The sequence below is a fragment of the Protopterus annectens genome, chromosome 8.part0 (assembly GCF_019279795.1).
Source record: "Protopterus annectens isolate FY-2018-M chromosome 8.part0, PAN1.0, whole genome shotgun sequence".
Taxonomy (NCBI): Eukaryota; Metazoa; Chordata; order Ceratodontiformes; family Protopteridae; genus Protopterus; species Protopterus annectens.
The window spans coordinates 1,131,234,182-1,131,256,193 of record NC_056741.1 but is presented as its reverse complement, the minus strand read 5'-3'; the positions used below and the strand labels follow the sequence as shown (position 1 = coordinate 1,131,256,193).

Sequence of the window (22,012 nt, the reverse complement as noted above, 5' to 3'; positions counted from 1 at the left end):
TCTGCAAAGACAATTCTACCCCCTTTGTCTGGTTTCATGATACACAGTAAATGATCAAACATTAAGTCCTGTAACACTATTTTCTCATCAGTAGTTAAATTGTGAAAAAATTAGAACAAGTTGATGAAAGTGAACAGAAATCCATTTCACACCTTTTTTCAAAAGTGGACACAGTGGGATGTAGGGGGATTGTAAAGATTCTTTTTCTTAAGCAATGAGGTGCTTGAATCTGGGTTGTTAGTTGTAACTGGAAGATGAAGTTGAAAGTTGAGTTTTCTATTGAATCATTTTAACTCAAGAATTAAATCAGTAACATCAAATTTGAAGTGGGGGGCAAATTTGAACCGCTTACTAAAGATAGAATAATTAATTTTAGTAATGGGGGTATCAGTATAGTTCTAGATGTTAAACCCATTTTATGACAACATAATGTCACCATGAGAAGAGGTAATAAATGCATTGTCCAGTATTAGGTTGCACTTATCACCATAGTTCTTTCTTTATGTGCCTGGTTGCTCTTTCTGCCGATAAACTGTTTTGGTGGCATTATTTGATCGTTTGAAGGAAGCGGTGGTTAAAAAGAAGCAGTTTTATGGTCTTCCACCACACTACATGAGCTAATTGTTTTTATTGACTTTCAATAGAGTTGCTAACATGTGAGGTGAGAGAGTCGGCCATTACACTGGGAGACTAGACTGCTGCTTCCCTCAGGGTGTCTTTTAAAAACAACTATATCATCACCATCATCATCATCATCCTCACCACCATTGTCATCACCAACATCCATTCTACTGCAGACTTCATCCATATTTATTGGTACAGTTTAACTGTTAGTTTCTGATGCTGACTCTGCAAAACAAATAATTACAACACATTAATAGCATTGCAATATTACACTGTATACAATACTTATAGGGAATGAGGGACACTTGCCATGAGGTTTGCCTTCATTTTCATTATCTGCTGATTTACAAAGCTGACCTAATAATAATGAATTGTCACGTGTTTAATTACAGCACTGTTTCTCACCATTCAATGTTAATCATTTGAAAGATGTATACTTTAAACCAACATTCAGGACCTGATGAATGCAAATGCTTCCGCAGACTTTGGTTTGATTGAAAGCTGTCCACACCACCTCTAATTATTTCAGTAAGACCATCTTCTGAATCACAGTCATCCCCATGGATGGAAAGAATGAATTCATCATCTGATGCTAAGATAATAAGATTCAGAGCACATCCCTCCACCCCTCCCCCCATAGTGGTCCTGGAAATTGCATTCTGCCTGGCCTTACTTTTAGCATGACCTACAATATCATTTGCCTTTTTCTTGCACTGTGCCAGAATCTGTTTCTACCTCCAACTGCATTGATTACTACTTGACTCCATGCTTTACCCCTCTTGGTTTTTCTTGACGGTTCTTCACCAAACAGCAGTTTGCCATAAGTCCCAAGTGCTGCCATAAGAGCACGATTTTCCTCATGGCTAAAGTTATAGTGTCTATACCTAGAATCGTTATTGTCCATCTGTACTTCTTCTTCTTTCCACTTTTCCTGGTTAGGGTCGCCACAGCAGATCACCTGTCTGCTCATGATTGGCAGTGGAGTTTTACGGTGTCGAGTTACCAGCCCGGCGCCCAACCTTCCACAGAAGGCACACACATGCACGCACACCTAGGGCCAATTTACAGTGCCCAATCCACCTACAAAATGTCTTTAGGTTGTGGGAGGAAACTGGAGCACCCAGAAGAAACCCACATGATCACAGGGAGGACATGCAGACTCCGCACAGAAGGCACCCCAGCCAAGGATCAAACCGGAGAACCTCTTGCTATGAGGTGACAATGCTAACCACTGCACCACTGCAGCCACCACATTGTCCATCTGTACTACACAGGAAAAAATAAATAAATAAAAGGCTATGGTTAGATACTTAGTCCAAAATGGATTCCTGCAAGTAAGATGTCTGCAAGGTCCCAAAATACCAACATAAACCAAAAAATAGCCAGCAGATAGTGGAAGCCATAAAAGCATATATTAATTCACTTGAGTCAAGACATCAATATACAAAAATTACAAACCAGTTTCGGCTTAAAATTCACAAAGCCTTCATCAGTGTAAAGATGCAATAAAATAACACACATTTATGTACTGTGTCACTAGCCAATAAACCAATTAGAGGTCTTCATTTAATCCTGGGGCAAAAAGCCCTCCCAGATAATGATCCATTTTCTCTCTTTGGCATTCAATAACTCATGCCATCCAGATTTATTATATTTCATACCCAAAATATTGTTAATAATTATAAAATGAAAGGAGTCTGTTTGGTGGACTTCAGTATGTTTGTAAAGAGCATTTGTATGTTTCTTATTTTTAATTTCACTGATATGTTCTGAGATTCTGTATTTAAGTGCTCTAGATGTTTGGCCCACATAAAAAGCTGAGCAGTGATAAGTGGCCAAATATATAACCCAATCTGAGCTGCAGTTCGCAAAGAAGGAAATGTCATAAACTATACTGGTATTTTTACTAGTGAAGCTATTAGTTTTTAATATTCTACTGCAATGTGTACAATGACCACATGGGTGACATCTTGTAGCAATTTGTCCCAGAATGGTACTCTGCAATTTCTCCTTAGGTTGATATCCTCCTTGCTTATAATGGTTAAAGAGGGTAGCCAAGTTCCTGCCATTCCTAAAGACAAATAGGCAATCTGCTCCCAATAATTCCGAGAGCCTATTATCTGCCTTAAGGATGTTCCAATTGGATTGTACACTATCGATAAGTGCCCCAACATTTCTACCATAAGTAGTCAGATAACCAGTACTTCTACCTGGTTTGTCATGATATTGTAGGAGTGCTGCCCTATCCATACTATTGACAGCATTCCTGGCCTGCATGATATGTCCTGGTTTATAGCCCCTCTCCCTGAATCTCTTGGTCAAGTCATCCCTGTAATGCCTATAGGTATTGTCCTGTGAGCATATTCGTTTAAACTGTTCAAGACCTATACAGTTAAAGGGGTAACACTCAGAGGTTTGTGAGTCATGCCCTACTACATCAATGGAGGGAGGCACAGCAAAAAACTACAATGCAATTTTTGGAGATACTGATGGGCTTTCATGACAGAATTATAGATGCAGAAATTGTTGCTATCACTAAGTTATGTGAACAAGCTAAGGAACTTGAGTGACAGCCCACTTATTCTTTATGTCTTAAGAAACTAAGCACTTAATTGACTAATTTGGAAACACAACTCAAGGAAAGAAAAAAGAAAATATTCCTTAGGGATATAACAGACTATGAACAGGGGGGGGGGGGCTTTCTCTAGGGACAGTAGTAAGCATGTTAGGTTCTCACAATTATATAGGAACCCAGTAAAAAGAAAACAAACCAGATCAATACTTAAAAAAAGCATCTGAAACAGGGGATGATTCCACTTCTGAGTATGAGGTTGAAACTATAGTATCCACAGGCTCACCAGCACAAAAGAGGAGGAATTCCAGTAATTTTGACAATTTAAACCAAAAAGGAGGAGGGGGGTAGAAAACATAGAAAGCGTAGTGAATATGGAGGGATTATTACGGAAGTTTGTACAGAAACACCAGTAGAAAATATACTGAATATTTCATCCTACCCCTTCTCCTTGGAAATAAGTATCTTGAATAAAGGTTTTTCATATATACCTGGTGGTTTTGTCTCTGAAGATAATTTTGTCAAAGATGTAGTTGAGCTCTGTGGGACACTTAATTTAAAGCTGTTCTTTCATGGTAAAGGTCATACTGATGCTCATGATCAGTTTAGATATCACAAATCTACTTATTCACCTCCGATGCACCCAAGTGTACAAGTATTTCAAAACTCTACACTTAGGGACCTCCACTTTAATTCTAGGAATAGCCATATCAAAGCAAGCAATGTAACTACATAGGAGATGAATACTATTTCTAAGTTAACTGACAATCATGAGATAGTGATCTTGAGAGTGGATAAAGGTGGAGCTGTGGTGGTGCAAAACTGGGAGCAGTATCATAAGGAGGCCAAAAATCAGCTTGTGGATAATAGATATTATGTGCGATTGACATATAACCCTAACAAACAGTTTCAAAAACAAATAGATGACTTTTTATCATTGGCTGTGGAAAAAAGAATTATACCTGATAATTTAAAAAAAAAACTCCCTATTCTGGACCCTAATAATCAATACGTATACTTTCTACCTAAAATACATAAGAACCTGCATAACCCTCCTGGCCGGCCAATAGTGTCCGGTAGAGGTTTTTTATGACTGAGCCCCTCTCTCAGTAACTGATTAAGTATTTAAAACCTTTACTAAAATGGGTGAGAGCCCTATTGAAAGACACAACTGAATTCTTGCAGGTCATCTCTGAGGTGCAGATAGAGGATGACTGGATACTCTGTACCCTGGATGTCAAAACCATTTATACTAATATTCCTCATTGGGCTGGTATCCAGGCATTAGAATATTGGTTATACAGATCAGAAATGTATCCACCTAGTTTCAATACACTGCTTTTGTGCCTGACTGAGCATGTATTAATGAAGAATGTATTTTTCTATCACAACATTTGCTATGCACAAATCAAGGGTACAGCTATGGGGGCGTCATTTGCTTCTATATATGCAGATATATTTGTGGCATATATAGAAGAGCAGATTATATATGACTTTTCCCATAACTTGTACCTTGACCAAATAGATATCTGGAAAAGATATTTGGGTGATTGCTGGATGTTATGGAGATCAGATGAGGAACATCTGATGGAGTTTGTGGAATATTTAAATTAAAACAAATGGGGAACTGGAATTTATGGTGAACTACCATAAAAATAATATCACATTTTTGGATGTAATGGCAATGTAATGGTAATCAGGGCTTCAGATAATACCCAGACAATGGAAGTCTACCGTAAATTCCCTGAGTATAATTCCCTTCTCCATGCCTCTAGCTTTCATCATCCCCATATATGCAGAAACATTCCTAAATCACAATATATGGTGGTAAAATTAATATGCTCATAGGACGATACCTATAGGCATTACAGGGATGACTTGACCAAGAGATTCAGGGAGAGGGGCTATAAACCAGGACATATGCAGGCCAGGAATGCTGTCAATAGTATGGATAGAGCAGCACTCCTACAATATAATGACAAACTAGGTAGAAGTAATAGTTATCCTAGATTAGTGACTACGTATGGTAGAAATGGGGCACTTATCAATAGTGTACAATCCAATTGGAACATTCAGCTGTTTACTGAATTTCCTGTCTGCACTTATTTTTAAAATCTTTTTTTTCTCAAAACTTGCATTTTATCTGTCTTTGGCCTAGCACTCTTGTGTGGGGTCATTTACTGTACTGTTATAACTTGTTGATACTTGTGAACCTCTGCTATCTCTGAAAAAACAAAAAAACAAAAAAAAATCTTGCTTTTTTCCCACTTTTCTGAGATTTAAAAAAGTTCAGTTACAGGCTTGCTGTTCTTGAACTGTTTGTAAGTTTCTGTGAGGCCATTTTTTGCTTGGGCTAAAGGGAAGTCTCTCTGTTGATCAGTGGCAGTGAAAAACATTGAGCAGCCTGCCTGCCCCTGTCGGAGTGGTTACTGACTTGAAACTGTAGTTTTATTGGCCATTTTGGGTCAATTCCAAAACTCCTTCATCTTCCTCTCTTAAAACCCTCTTTTGCATGGTTTTTGCGCGGTTTTGTGCATAGCGCAACAGCAGGCAGCGCCGCCTAATTGGGTTTAAACTATTCCTGGCTCCACAAAGTCTGCTCTTCACTTTTTCCCTTAGAACTGCTCTATCTCTCAATTTAAGCACCATATTCTCATTCTAAGGCCCTTCACTGGTCCAATTAAGTAATCCTACAAGTTAGCACTATTAAACCATAAGCACTACTTACTCTTATACTCTCTACGATTACCCTGTCCTCTATTGGTCCATCTTAAATTCAGTTTCCCTATATTACTCTTGCATGTCCAAAGGTCAGTCAATGGTTTCCTCTCTGGTGAATCTGGGAATTTTGAGGCAATGTTACAACTGTCTCATGTACACGGACAACCCTCTCCTCCTCCAATCAGGTTCAAATATATGTGAGAGATGCAACTATTTAGCCAAACTGGAGGCTGAGCTCTCTCATCTCAAAACTGGTGTAACCAGTCAGGAAGAGAAGGTAACCTCACACAACACAATTCCAGTATCACATAGTCCCACCACATCAGCGAACCAAACACATAAATACACAAAAACATACCCGGAGGCTCTAAATAAAAATCTACCTAAGCAACAGAGACCTCCAAAGCAGACATCCAAGCAAACGCTACCTCAAAACAAAACACATACAACACATAACCCACAAAGTCAGTGTGCCAAGCAGCCACAGCCCTTAAGGCTGAATAACACACCTGATACTCTTGTTATAGGTGACTCTATTGTCAGACACACTGACGTCCCGCTCACCAGGCTGAATAAAAAGAAGGTCACGGTGAGCTGCCTGTCGGGTGACAGGATCCGCCACATAACGCAAGCACTCAGGTCACTCCAAAGCAAATACAAATATGACTCAGTCATTGTACATGCTGGTGTGAATGACCTGAGACGTACCTCCCTGGACTACATGAAAAGAGACATAGAGGAGCTCTCTGATCATGTAGCCCAGGCTGGTATGACCCTGACCTTGAGCAGCATCTTACCCTCACCTAGAATGATGCCACAGTACAAAGACAAAATGATCAATTTTAACAATTGGCTAAAATTTTGGTGTCATTCAAAGGGGATCCAGTGTCTGTCAGCCTGGGATGACATGCTCGACAAGCCACGTTGCTTCGCTAGGGACAGCTTGCACCTGTCACCACTGGGCTTTCGGATATTGGCAAAGGCTCTTGCCACCCCCATAGTGTCTTTTTTAGGCAAGGCTCAAAAGTCAAACCCACCCCCATAGACAGCACAAGGAACAAGAAACTAAGGGTAATGCTGCTAAATGCCAGAAGTCTTAACCTCAAGATGCACGCACTCGAAGCTCTCCTCAGTATGGAGAACATCGATATCTGTGCAGTGACAGAAACCTGGTTCAAGGCTCCAGAGAGCACCCCAGCACTATCAGGCTATACCTCATATCATGCTTTTTGGCCCCAAAACCCGGACTGAACCACAAAAGGAGGGGGAGTTTCCATATTTATCAAGGATATCCACACCTCCAGGTTAGTGGCATTGCACGAAGTATCGGAGACCATCCATGTGCAACTAACAGTGGGCAAGACTGCTTTTCAGTTTATAGCATCCTACAGACCACCCTCTCAAAGTCAGGAATCCCACTTGGCTTTCCTGAAAACATTGGAGAACATGAAGATCTCTCTAAACACCATTATATTGGGTGACTTCAACTACCCAAACATTGACTGGGAGCACTACTCAAGCCCCAGCACCTTAGCCCAAAGGTTCCTGGAAATTATAAACTCAAATGCTATGGAACAACTAGTCACCACTCCCACAAGAGGGGACAACATACTAGACCTGATCATTACCAACATGGGGACTCTATGCCCCACACCAGAAGTATATCCCTCATTGGTAAGATCAGACCATAAATTAATTTCACTGGATGTCCACATCCGACCCCACCCCAGCCCAGAAAACCACAGTGAAAAACTTCTCAAAAGCGAACTTCTCACTTCTCAAAACTGAAGTGGAATCCTTCAAGGCCCCAGGGCCAGTGGAAACTACGGCCCAAACTGCAGAATCCTATATAAACACATTCTACGGACATCTCCAGGAATGCATGGATCATGCTATCCCAAACAAAACCAAGACCCAATCATCCAAAGGCAGGCATCCAGTCTGGTGGACCCCTGCCATAAATAAACTGTACAACAGAAGGAGGAAGCTACTACATGATAGAGCAAAACCCCTAATAGGGAAGGCATCTCTGATCAGTTCTAGCAAAAAATTACGATCCCCCATAAAGTCCTCCAAGGTCAGCTTCTACAGAAAAATTGCACAGGACACCAAAGACAATCATAAGGCTTTTTTCAGTTATGTTAGAAACCTGGGATGCAACTCCCAGACTTGTTCTGAGTTGATTCTAAATGACAAAAAATACACTGAACCCACAGACATCGCCAATATTCTGGCAGACAGGTTCAGTGTAAACTTCTCCACCCCCTCCTCCCAAAAGAGCAAGTATCTATCCCGGCAGAGGACTGCCTCCCAAACATCTCAGATGCTCAGGTGAAGGCTGCCCTCTCCAAAGCAAAAAACACTGCTTCCATGAGACCAGATGGCATCCCAGGCTGCGTCCTACATGAACTCCAAGAGGAACTAATCCCTCAAATAAAACAGCTATACAATCTCAGCCTCACTACAGGATATGTGCCCACAGAATGGCGTACAGCAACAGTGGTCCCACTCCACAAAGGTGGAGCCTCTACGGACTCTGGAAACTATCGCCCCATAAGCCTGACTAGCTTAGTCTGCAAGGCTATGGAGAGGATCATCATGGAGCTCATAAACAAAGACATTGGGGACCTACAGACACTAGATCCTACCCAGTTCGGCTTTGTCAAGGGCAGATCCTGCCTTTTGAACCTGGTTGACTTCTTCGAAACAGTCACCAAAGCCATAGATGAAGGGAAGGTAGTCCACACAGCCTATCTGGACCTTGCAAAGGCATTTGACACAATACCCCACTCGGGCATCATAGATAAGCTATCCAGCTTAAATATAAACCCCTATGTCACAAGATGGGTCGCAAACTGGCTCAAAGACAGAACCCACAGAGTGAGAGTTGCTGGAGCCATGTCAGACTCGAAACCTGTCACAAGTGGCGTCCCACGGGGTTCTGTCCTGGCACCACTCTTGTTCGGTATATACTTTTCCGAGGTACAGGCAAACGTGGGAGGACTATGGCTCACCAAGTTTGCAGACGACTGCTAACTGGGTGCCATAATCAACTCCCCAGCTGACACAAACATCCTTCAAAAAGGTCTCACAGAGACAGATAACTGGTGCCAGCACCATGGTTTAAAGCTAAATGCCAAAACATGTATAGTCATACCCTTTGGCAAAAACAATGTGCCCACAAATTACCACATAGGCGGAAACCCATTAAGTACAGAGAAAGTTATTAGGGACCTGGGGACCCAAGTTGATAGCAATCTCTCTTTTGAAAACCACATTGCCAAAGTGGTTAGAAAGACCTTTTACATAGCCCACCTCATCACGAAGGGTTTCACATCTAGATCAAGAGAGGTAATCGTGCCCCTTTATTCATCCCTCATCAGGCCCATCATAGAATACAATGCCCCTTTTGGGATGTACCTTACCCGACACCTGCAGCAATTAGAAAGACCCCAAAAGTATCTCACCAAGAGGATCAAGGGTCTCAAACAGATGCCATATGCTGCTCGATTAAAAAAACTCCAGCTCTACTCAGTTGCATACCGCCTACTTCGAGGCGATCTATGCCTGACATACAAAGCTATGTCAAATCCAGAATTAATGGACATGCTCCACCTCAGTAAATCTAAATCCCTTAGAGCCACACGCTCGAGGGACTTGAACCTCAGCACAGAAATAAATAGAACTTGCTGGAGGGACAGGTTCATAACCCAGAGGCTTCCTTCACTCTGGAATAGAATTCCAGTTCATGTGAGGCAGAGCACCTCACTGAATCTCTTCAAGAAGAATCTCGATAAGTGGATGGGGGATCGTAGGTTTGTCCCAGGGATTACTCCTGTGTCACTATTAGACAGAGGCACAGTAAACTAAACCTTAAAAAGGGCACAGTATACTCAAATCAAGGGGTGGCGTAAGCCATACAGAATCGGGCTAGGCTTATAATTGCCCCAGGGCAGATAGCCTAGTATGAACCTATGAACCTATGAACATCCTTAAGGCAGATAATAGGCTCTCAGAATTATTGGGAGCAGATTGCCTATTTTCCTTTAGGAATGGCAGGAACTTGGCATCCCTCTTTAACCATTATAAACGAGGAGGATATCAACCTAAGGTGAAATTGCAGAGTACCATTCTGGGACAAATTGCTACAGGATGTCACCCATGTGGTCATTGTATACATTGCAGTAGAATATTAAAAACTAATAGCTTCACTAGTAAAAATACCAGTATAGTTTATGACATTTTCTTCTTTGCGAACTGCAGCTCAGACTGGGTTATATATTTGGCCATTTGTCAGTACTCAGCTTTTTATGTGGGCTAAATTTCTAGAGCACATAAATACAGAATCTCAGAACATATCAGTGAAATTAAAAATAAGAAACATACAAATGCTCTTTGCAAACATACTGAAGTCCACCAAACAGCCTCTTTTCATTTTATAATTATTGACAAAATTTTGGGTATGAAATATAATAAATCTGGATGGCATGAGTTATTGAATGCCAAAGAGAGAGAAAATGGATCATTAAATTGGGAGAGCTTTTTGCCCCAGGATTAAATGAACACCTCAAATTGGTTTATTGGCTAGTGACACAGTATATAAATGTGTGTTATTTTATTATATCTTTACACTGATGAAGGCTTAGTGAATTTTAAGCTAAAACTGGTTTGTAATTTTTGTATATTGATATCTAGACTCAAGTGAATTAATATATACTTTTATGGCTTCCATTATCTGCTGGTTATTTTTTGGTTTATATGGTTAGATACTTGCCACAGTACTGTCGGCATGACAACAGCAGTTAAACTATAAACCAATGGCCTGCTATTCCTGCCACCAATACAAATACATAAATAAGCAAACAGAAATGTGATTTCAATGTGTACAACATCAGCTTATTTAATACTAATGAAGGGAAATTACACCTACATTAAAATTTTGTCCTGTCTGACATTGCCATATATTCCACCCTCACTGTCAGCAGTAAAACAACACTTTCACACCACATGAGTTTTTCTGTCTTCTGCACGGTACATATTCTCAACTGCAATAGGAGTTTCTCAAATGTATGGACAATATGATAGTTCTATAAAGATGTATTGTTATTTATGGCATTTTTAATGAATAGCATCACGTCAAACAACTTGCAAGCACTTCCCCATACTTGACGAATCATTCAGTGTTATTTAAAAACACAAGGTAGTTCAAAATGCATTGACCTTTAAAATATTATGACAGCAACTGTTAATTGGCCTGTTAATAATTGTTAATTAATGCATAAACTTTTTTCTTACTTTGTGATGTCTGAGTTAACTACCTATCTCTGTTATTCATGAATCAATGTGGTACAGCTCAACCTTGCAGCATAAATTCAGGCTGATTTACATGTTTAGTATGCAAATTAGGCTAATTTATATGCATGTCTATGAATCGTAGTATAGCACAAATGTTTTATTAAGTACATTGGTGTATTCTGGATTTTATCCAATTGTATACATGTCTGGCATACTACATGAGGGAATCTGAAAAGCTGCAGATGTTTATGAACTTTTGGACAACCTTATTCAGGAAGTGATAGATAAAAGGAACCAATATATCTATCAACCATTATTACCAATTCGTAATACCATGGCTCAAGGTGTTCCAGATTACGCGACTAACCGTAATGTTAGTAACACAGTTGACCAAGAGGGGACAGCAGTTACTCATTTGGAGAATACTAACACAACTTATTTTACTACAACATTCAGTATAGGAAGTAATGCTTGTATTGATATAATTAACAAGAATTGGGAATTGTTTAAAATGTACCCTAACATTTATGCGAAATTAGGCGTCAGACCTCAGGTTGCTTTTAGGAAAGGGAAGAATTTAAAATCCATTCTGGAGCGTAATGTACCCTTAATGGTGCGTAATGCAGGTATGTTGAAGTGCCAAAACTGTAATTATTGCAGATACGTTGAAGAAGCAGTTTGTTTTGATTTAAATGGTACTACTTATAGATTAAAATCTAAGTTTACCTGTAACTCCACCTTTGATATTTATCTAGCTAGATGCACATCATGTCCTGTCTTCTATATCGGCAAGACCGAAAGGAGACTTAGGGACAGAATATACGAGCATTTATACGCTATGAGAAAGTGTAAACTTGAAAATGCTCTAGCTAAGCATACTTCTGTATTTAACAACCATACATTTAAATTTTTAGTAATAGACCAGGTCATTTGTGATAATAGGGGTGGACCTAGACCCCTCAAGTTGGAAGATGCTGAGTTTATCTGGCAGGTTAAGTTAAACGCGTATAGTTATCCAGGGATTAATGACTCGTGTTCCATCTCAAGCTTGTTAAAACTTAAAAGTCTTGAGAGATGATATGCCAACTATTGATTTTGGCAATACATTTTACACAACTGTATTGTCTACTTTTTGTATTTATCATTACCCTTTGTCGAATGATTATATAATGTTTCAGAGGAGGTGTTATGGTTTTATGTTAATGTTTAAATTATTCACTATTAGGACATAGTTAGAGTATATATATACTTTTTATACATGTTTTATTGTTGGTACCTTTCAGGTTTAATGTTATGTGTATGATGAGTATGTCCTTTTAATTTTTGAGTGAGTGGTTCAGCATCTTACGTAACAATGTGTGTTTTAATTTAAACCTTCAATGCTTGTAACATTCATTCATTGTTTTTCTGAAGAAGTCAGTCATTTATGCTGACAAAAAAGCGCTTTTAAACTTACTATAGCTTGTGCTATTAAAGGGTTTTGCTGCCTTTACATCCGTTTTTCTTTTTTATTAGTTTCGTTGCCTGTACTTACTTCCCCATACTTGACGAATCATTCAGTGTTGTTTAAAAACACAAGGTAGTTCAAAATGCATTGCAGTTGACCTTTAAAATATTATGACAGCAACTGTTAATTGGCCTGTTAATAATTGTTAATTAATGCATAAACTTTTTTCTTACTTTGTGATGTCTAAGTTAACTAGCTATCTCTGCTATTCATGAATCAATGTGGTACAGCTCAACCTTGCAGCATAAATTCAGGCTGATTTACATGTTTAGTATGCAAATTAGGCTAATTTATATGCATGTCTATGAATCATAGTATAGCACAAATGTTTTAAGTACATTGGTCTATTCTGGATTTTATCCAATTGTATACATGTCTGGCATACTACATGAGGGAATCTGAAAAGCTGCAGATGTTTATGAACTCCACAGCAGTCTGCAGCAATGCCGAGCTGTTCACGGACATGCACTGCCTATCCAAAACTAGCCAATATAAGGATATACTGTTAAAATTCAAAAGTAAGTCATCTGAATGTCAGGTTGTAATGAATCTGAAGGTTAATCCCTCACCATACAAGTATGCATGTCTCACAATAACAAGCAATACATAAACAAAAGTCCTAGAAATAGTTCATCACATTAGTATTGACATTTCTTTTCCCCCTACCAATATAAAAAAAAAAAAAACAAACAAAAAAAAGGAATCACCCCCACTTCAATGCATGAAACCAAATTCTGTTAAATTCAGCCACAAGAAAAAATGTAAATTTTATTGCAACTTAACATTAGAAATAATCTATTAGTACATGTTTGGTCTGGTAAGTGTTTCCCTTTACAAAAACAATGTGAGAGACAAATTAGTTTTGGTTATACCAAGTGTGCCAATATTATCAATACTTGGTCTAATGAGCATGCTAGTAAAAAAGGGTTTGCTCAAGGTGATGTCAAATCCAATAGCAAATGGTTATAATCCTGCTAAATACAAACCTCACCATACTTTCTTCATTCTGGGTTTGGCTCATCGAATGATGGCAGCATCTGTGAAGGCACAAGACCACACTCTTGGCTTGTCTGATAAAGTGATTTTAATCATGCTCTACCTTCTGCATGACTCATAACTGGAGAAGATTCAAGCATGCACACATGCCAGTACATAGAAAAAAATTGATATCTGGCAGTAGCTTGGTGATCACCTGTCAATCCTTTGGGATAGAAAAATATTCTACAAGTAGATGTACTTCAACAGTAAGATATCTTAACCTGCAAATATGTACTTGAGGTGACATTCTCAAGTGCATACAAAATAGTATTTATGTAATCAGATATCCATCTGTTTGAGTCAGAGAGAAAACACTGCTATGTGTTGAGGTTACCATAAAAAATGAAAATGTCAGTAAAGAATATGAAAATAATCAGTACAGATAATGTATTAGTAATGTTGAAACATCAGTAATGCTGACTGCATGTAATGTATTTATGAAACAAAACTTGCAGGTAACGATGTAAAGAAGTGTGTAGCATTGCACTGAAAAAGTAGTACAACCTTTTTTAATTATTACAAGAATACAGTTTCTGTGAGAGATAACTAGATATAAGTAATAAGAATTGTTTGTTCGTAAGTATTTCTTACTGCACATACGTCTGAAATAACCCTCACAACACCCTAATCAGACTGGCTATTATGGAAGGGAGTGGAGGTTACTTTGCTGAAATAATGAGCAGCACATGGCCTTTCAGAGAACAACCTGTTTTACTTCATTATTACTATTATTATATAAATTTCTGCAGAAAAAGGAAATTCACACTTCTTTCAATTGTTACATTTCAGCATTTGCAGTTCAGGTATTCCACAGCGTATTACAGCCATTTTTTTTAAAACAAAAGACAGAACTGCATTCCTTCTCCTTTAGTACCCTACACAATGCAGTAGAATATTTAAGTTGTGTATTTTTATTAATAGCACACGTATGCATTCAGCAGTTTGAAGCAGACAGGATAAGACAAATAAATAATTACTTTGAATATAAGACATATGTTGTGGGATACAGTCAAATACAAATAAACAAGAGGTTTCCTTTTCTCCTTTACTTCTAGCTGAGAAAGAGCTCCAGTATAACACCTAACAGGAGAAGAGAAGAACAAAGAGGATGGTAGAATCTTCTGGTAAGAATAGCAGGTGTCCATAAGGTTTTTATTACATAACTAAGCATTGTACAAATTACTACACATAACTCTGGGAAGCATAAACAGTATTACAGAAATACTTTTAAAACTGATTTCAGTTGTAATTTTGAAAAAAAAATGTTATACCTTTGCAGTTGAAAGAAATACAAATGAAGATTGGAGCACAGCAATGAAAATGTGTTATACTGTCATTTGTAACTGTAATTAAGTGACTTCATGATTTCATCCATATTTGATGTCTGTGTCCTGTAAAATGTATTTAAAAAGTAGAGAATTGAAACATAAAACTCTTCTGAAACAGAAAAATATCTTGCCATTTCAATTCATCACAAGTACACATAAGAAATACTCTTATATATTCAACTCAATTACATAAGAACTTCCTCATTCACTACCCCTAACTGTATGCATAAACACTTCCCATACACAACTGAACTTCAATAAAGATATTTTTCTCAGTGGTTTATTTAGTTACTACCTTGCAATACAACAGTATTATGTAGATTTATTGTGCTTTCTCTGTTTTGCCTTTCCCCAACCTCATTTTCTTTTTCTCTTTTTTTTTACTTATTTTACTTACATATTTAATTTTCCTTTGTGGTTTTGCTTCTCTCCCATTTTATTTTTCTTTTATACAGGTTCAAATCCCTTAGGTGCAGATCAGTCACATACCTACCAGACTAAGGAGAGATCACCGTCTGCTTGTTCAGGGGCATTCTCGCAAATACTGGTCTTGCAGGCACTCCCGCATGTGGAAACCTGGCAAGCCTCACTGAATGGGGTTTTCAGAGATTGTCTGAGGATGTAATGGAAGAGGTAGTGGACAGTGGAATTATACCAGTAGAAGACACTATTCATTGTATAGAAGACATGCTCACCCAGTTGATGATGACCGCTGTGCCAACACAGGCCCTGACCCACTCAGCACTGGGGACTTTCATTGCAACAGTGGACTTGTCTGAGGCTTTCTAAACTGGGTACACAGTATAGACTTTCTCAGACCTTCTTCCCTTACCATTTCTCCTTCACTTTTTTCTCTATTTCTTACCCACACTGCCCTCTTACAAAAAAAAAAAGAAAAAGAAAAAATAGCGATGTCTATACCCCAGCACAAACATTGTGACCATCCTCTCCGATTTCCTCCAGCTTAAATCTTCTCGATGCTTCCCTTGTGTGTTTACTTCATTGTTTTGCCTTCCCTTTTTTCAATCTGTCCTATCACTCCCTTTTTATTCTTTAATGAAATCAGCAGGGTATCCACAAAATCTTACCCCTATATAAGACAGTTCTAACCTCTTTACTTAAAAAAATACTTTGAGATGCTGTGCAGTCCACAACTTTGCTATAATGCTTTTAGCATGACTGTACTCAGCTGTGCTTGCCCATGATATGCCAAGGCACATACCATTTACAATTCTACAAAATACTTTTCACAGATCAAAGACAGACTTTGCACAAGTTACACATTTGCAAAAAATGGGCATGATTATAGAAATTGCTATGCTTCACCATACTTAATCCAATTACATTACACTGACCTTATTTGTCTATCCACATAGCTCCACTGTCCACAAATGCATGATATGCAATTGCACAGCCCAGACTATGAATACTGCCTTATATATCATAATAGCATTCTCCTTGATTTTAATTTGCACTGTACTTGTTCACCAGAATGTACATGCATCTTTATTTTTCTTTTTTTTTCTATTTAATTAGTATGAACTACTCTATTACTTACATTTATGTATTTTTTGTTTGTGAAATGTTTTGTATTTCACCTGGACTGAGATTGATATGGGCCAGTATTGATAAGTACACTACCCTAACACCAACAAACAAATATATGTATGTATATATATATCTATATATATATATATATATATATATATATATATATATATATATATATATATATATATATATATATATATATATATATTGATCCCATTCATAATATCGAATTACTGAATGCTCGAAAGTCAGTAACTTGAAATTATGAATTCGAACCAACAAAAATCCCAAAACCCGCAAGCACAAAAACAAAAAACCCCGAGCATACAGAACACATACACCACACAACACGCACACCATACAACCCACATAGCATAAACTACAACCCCTACACTACATGTACGCAGGGGGGCAAGCCCGCCTGCACCCCCCACTCCCCCTACTTATATATTCTAACTCTGAGATCGCACTAATACACAAAAAAATAAAAAAACACCACACAGACATTTTAAACTGCCTTGCACACACACAAACACATCACACATACACAGACACACCCAGCACTCACACTCATACTCCCACCTCCTTTCCCTAACCCACATGCACAACTTACATAACACACACATACACTCACTTACCTTTTGTAAAACATCCCAACTCACACACTTTCCGTCCTGTAGCTGACATGCATAAGCAGAATTCGAGATATTTGAATTAGAGCTTATGCAGATTCGCGCTTCTGCATTTTTGACTTTACAGTCTTGATTTACTGACTTTCGAGCATTCAGTAATTCAGGATTGTGAAGGGGAACCATATATATATATATATATATATATATATAGTAAAGGAAGTATTTTTATTAGATATCTGTCCTCGTTCATTATTAAATTATCGATCTTATTAATGCACATATTTGAATTAACAGTGTCAGTGCATTTTATGTCATTTATTATTATTAGTATTCCTATGTATTTATACTCTTTGTTGTTTTTATTTATGTTAAACTGATTTGGAAGATCAGTGCTTTATATTTCATGCATGACTATTGCTCTGGTTTTAGTTTCATCAAATAATAAGCCCGAGATGTTTTCAAATACTTTTTTTTAATTATTTAGTTTATCAATTGCTATGTTATTTGCTATTGTTAGCAATAAAATGTCAGCAACTAGTAATATCTTAGGCTCATATTTACCCCCAGTTTAAATTCCTGATATGTTATTGCTTTGCTTTATTGCTGAGGATAAATACAGTTTGGGACAAACTAAGTTGTCCTGGTCCCTCGAGTAAGGGAGTAAATGGGTGTGGGGAGGGTATAGTGGTAGAAAGGAAGGTAAGGATTGCAGTTGGTTATGATAGTGGGTTTGTGGTGGTGAAAGGGTTAAGGAGAGAGGGAGATGTAAAAGGAAGTGAGGTAGGAGTACATGGGACTTCTGACAGTACTAAGGGTTTGGGATTAAAGGAAGTAGGCACATTTGGCGTGAGTTGGTGGAGTGATAGCTAGCTTACATCCAGATAACCTGTAGGTATCATGGATGAAGGTAGACCTTGGATGGTGGGGAGAGAAGGGGTTAGGTAGTCTGGATCAGTCCCCCCTTTGGTGTTTTCTAGGGGTTAGGTTAAGGGGGGGCTGGAGTCTGGGAATATATTTTGAGCTTACTGATAGGAAAGTGTGATAGAGTACATTCCTGTGTGTGTGTGTGTGTGTGTGTGTGTGTGTGTGTGTGTGTGTGTGTGTGTGTGGGGGGGGGGGGTGTGGACATCAACATCAAAAAAAAAAAAGAAAAATTATAGAATAATGTAGATATATAGATAATTAAGTGGATGGGAATAGTGCTAGGCTTACCTGGGTGGTTGAAGTTTTCCTTGCTCCCTGTTGTCCGCCGGTCTCCTGGGGATTTGTCAGGCCTAGTTTTGGTGGGGCCATGCGGTCAAGTAACATCCGTGGGCGGAGGCTGGGCCTGTCCTTAGCACCATTGGGTATCAGGCCATCGGTGCCATGTGGTCGGGGTACATGTAAGAAAAAAAAAAACAGGAAGACGTTCTCCTGCTGGTCGTGGTAGGCAAAGGGGAGGGCCATCGGTGTAATCCAGTCCCAGTTAGGTTGGGGAGCAGTAGTAGATCATCCCCTCATGCTCCCTGGTGGGTTCATGGGCTGGTTGTGTTTGTTCCTGGGGTAGATGTTCTGTCGGTGGTCATGGTTGGCAGTAGCGTTGGGGTATAGTGACGGATTAGCCCCTCGGGGGTCCATCGTGCTCTCAGCTCCATTTCATTGGTGGTAGTGGTAGTGTTTGTGGTTCACACTCCCTGGGGGGTTCGTGGGTGTCCGTTTGTTTCTCCAGTTCCCCTTCTGTATGGCGTCGCAGTCGTCTGGGTGTCCCTCGGTGTCGGAATATCTTATCCCCAGAGGGTTCGTGGCCCGATGTGTCTATGTTGCTTCCCCGGTGTTTGCAGCGTGAGTTCGGGGGTCCATCATCTCCTTCATCAGTGGTGGTTGGCAGTCTGTGCTCCCTGGTGGGTTTGTGGGTGTCGGTCAGTCTTCTTTGTCCTGCTGTCTTCAGGATGGTGTCGCAGCTGATTGCGGCTGATCGGGTGTCCCTCTGTCCTAAGCTTTGGAGATGGTGGTGGTGATATGGCTTCTCCGTCCTCCCTGGTGGTGTAGTGGGTTGCTGCTGCCGTTCTTTTGGCTGTTAGGTCCTAGCACCAGTTCACACATGTGCACTGCATGGAAGGAAGGTAAGTGTGTTTAGCCTTCTTTGTGTGAATGATGGGATTGGGTGGCTGATGGATAGGGAGATAGTTAGAGGAACTTAATTAAGTAATTAATTATTTTTTTTTCTCATAGATACATGGGGAGTATTGATAGGGGATATGCTAGGGTAGGAAGGGGTACTAATGGTAGGAGGTGTGGCTGACAGGATGGGTGAAAGGTGATGATGGGCAGGCAGGGAGAAGTTAAGGTGCTGGGGCAAGGCAATACCAGGGGTTGGGGGGAGTAGGGCAGTCGGGCTTGTAGAATAGTGCTAATATTTTGTTTCTCTTTTACAGATGGCCAAATTACCAGAGCTAAAGCAGAGGTGGCAAGCAACTGTGACCCAGGAAGAGGAGCTGTTCCAGGAGGCGGCAACATCAGAGGTGGTACAGGAACCTGAGCAGACCCCAGGTTGGAAGAGGTGACGCACGCCAGTGAGAACCCCAGCCAGGGGGAAAAAGCAACAGGCATCGCAGCAAGTGATAGCAGTGGAGACGCTGGTTCCCAGCACATCGCAAGACAAAGGTGCAGGTAATGGTTTTATTACAGCAGCATTGTCAGAGGAGCTAGGGGTTGAGGATTGTGGGGTGGGGAGAAATGATGACTTGGCAGTTGGGGATCTTGAGGGCAGTGTGCAAGGGATAGAGGAGGTGCAGAGGCAGCTAACACAGGGTGCCAGGTACCCAGTTAGAGATGCAACAGGGGGTGGGGGGTTCCGGGGATAGATTGGAAGGGGTCCAATGTCTAGTGGAAGCAGATTCCTTTAACAGTAAGGACTTGTTAGTGGCCATAGCAGCATTGGGAAGGCAGAGGGTAGGTAAGCTTCACCCTAGGACATGGGATAATTGGGTGGTTGGCTTTATTTATTTTATGGCAATGCAGCCAGAGAAGGATGGGTTGTTGGCTCTGCCGCTGCTAGGCTACTTTCTTACCATTTGTGAGGTGCAGCGGTTAAGGCCAGGTAATGCGTGGCTCAGGTATGATCAGCGTTTCTGCAAACGGAAGGCTGTGGACCAGTCACTTAGTTGGGAGGTGCATCACCCAGATCTATGGTTGGCTACAATGATGGATAGTTACGGGGGCTTTAACAGAAGGTTGAGTGGGCTGGAAACAGTGGGTGTGTGTTGGTCATTTAATAGTGGCTCCTGTTCATGGGTGGGGTGCAAATTTGCCCATGTTTGTTCGAGATGTGGAGGGGGTCATTCGGCCACTAGCTGTGGTCAGCAGGATTTGTCCTGGAACTCCAATGTTATGGGTTGTGAAGTGGTTTTGGTGGGCAAGGCTTTCAGCCGACCCGGGGAGTGGTAATTTTCATGGGTCCCGAGGATTTGGACTCAGGTTCTTTAGAGGCAATAGAGGGAGGGGCGCCATTCCCTGTTAAGGTGGAGGATCTTTGGAATAAGCTTCATCGGTTTCCTGGCTTGGCCATCAAAGAGGAGATAATACAGGGTTTTCAAAGGGGGTTTCCTATTAAGTCCACAGTGGGAAGGGGTGGGGGGGTGTTGCAAGAATTTACAATCTGTTCAATGTAAAGAGGAGATCTTGGAGGCTTTATTGGAGAAAGAGAGTAGGGCAGGGCAGTTATTGGGTCCTTTTGATAGTCCACCTTTTAGTGCTTACAGGGTGTCACATTTGGGGTTGGTGCAGAAGAAGTGAGAAGGGGAATTCAGAGTGATACATCACTTGTCTTATCTGGAAGGGAATCCAGTAAATGATTTTATTGCAGAAGAGGAGGCTAGGGTGCATTACACTTCCTTAGATGATGCAGTAAAAGTGCTTAGGGAATTTAGGGAGCCATGGTTGGTTAAGGTCGACATTGAGTCGGCTTTTCGATTGTTGCCTATTAGGAGGGAGGATTGGCCCCTATTGGGGATGCGGGTAGGAGATAAGTACTACTTTGATAAAGCTATGCCCATGGGTTGTTCAGTGGCATGTGCGACTTTTGTAAAGTTCAGTACAGTATTGCATTGGATTTGGCAGCAGAAAGTGGGGACTCAAAAGGCAGTGCATTATTTAGATGATTTTTTGTTGGTGGGCGAAGGAAGGGTTTGCAGGAGTTTACGATTATGTGTGAGAAGTTAGGGGTACCATTGGCTCAGCATAAGATGGAGGGTCCAGCAAGGGCATTAGAATTTCTTGGATTAACAGTTGATGTGGAGCGGGGATTGTTTTGTTTACCAGAGAATAAAATAGAGAGGCTTAGGTTGGTGATACGTTCGGTGTTGGGTAAGGATAAGATTTGGATTTGTTCAGTTATGGAGTTGCTGGGGCTTTTGAATTTTGCCTGTTGAGCAGTACATCCAGGGCAAGCTTTTTGTAGGTCACTGGCATACTTGCTGAAAGGGGGTAAGAGCAAACACCATTGGGTTAGGGCAACCCAACTGGTGCGGGAGGACTTGGGGTTGTGGAATGGGTTTTTGCAACAATTTAATGGGATATCTTTTTGGCAGACAGACTGGGTGGGGCAGGAGAAACTTCAGTTGTTTACGGATGCAGCTGGGGGTGCTGGCATGGGGACCTAATTTAGGGGTTGGTGGTTTGCAGCTGAATGGCCTCAGGATTGGGAGGAGGTATGGAAGCGGGATGTGGCCTTTCTGGAATTGATGCCTATATGGGCAGCTTCGGT

The 22,012-nt window shown here is 40.3% G+C and overlaps 1 long non-coding RNA gene across 1 annotated transcript in view; it reads left to right on the top strand.

Annotated features, from left to right (window-relative positions):
• LOC122808070 overlaps nt 1-22,012 on the top strand; it is a 101,685-nt gene that overhangs the window by 43,726 nt on the left and 35,947 nt on the right. The window contains exon 2 of the long non-coding RNA XR_006365779.1: nt 14,813-14,881. This is a non-coding gene — a long non-coding RNA (uncharacterized LOC122808070). The remainder of the gene's footprint in view (nt 1-14,812; nt 14,882-22,012) is intronic.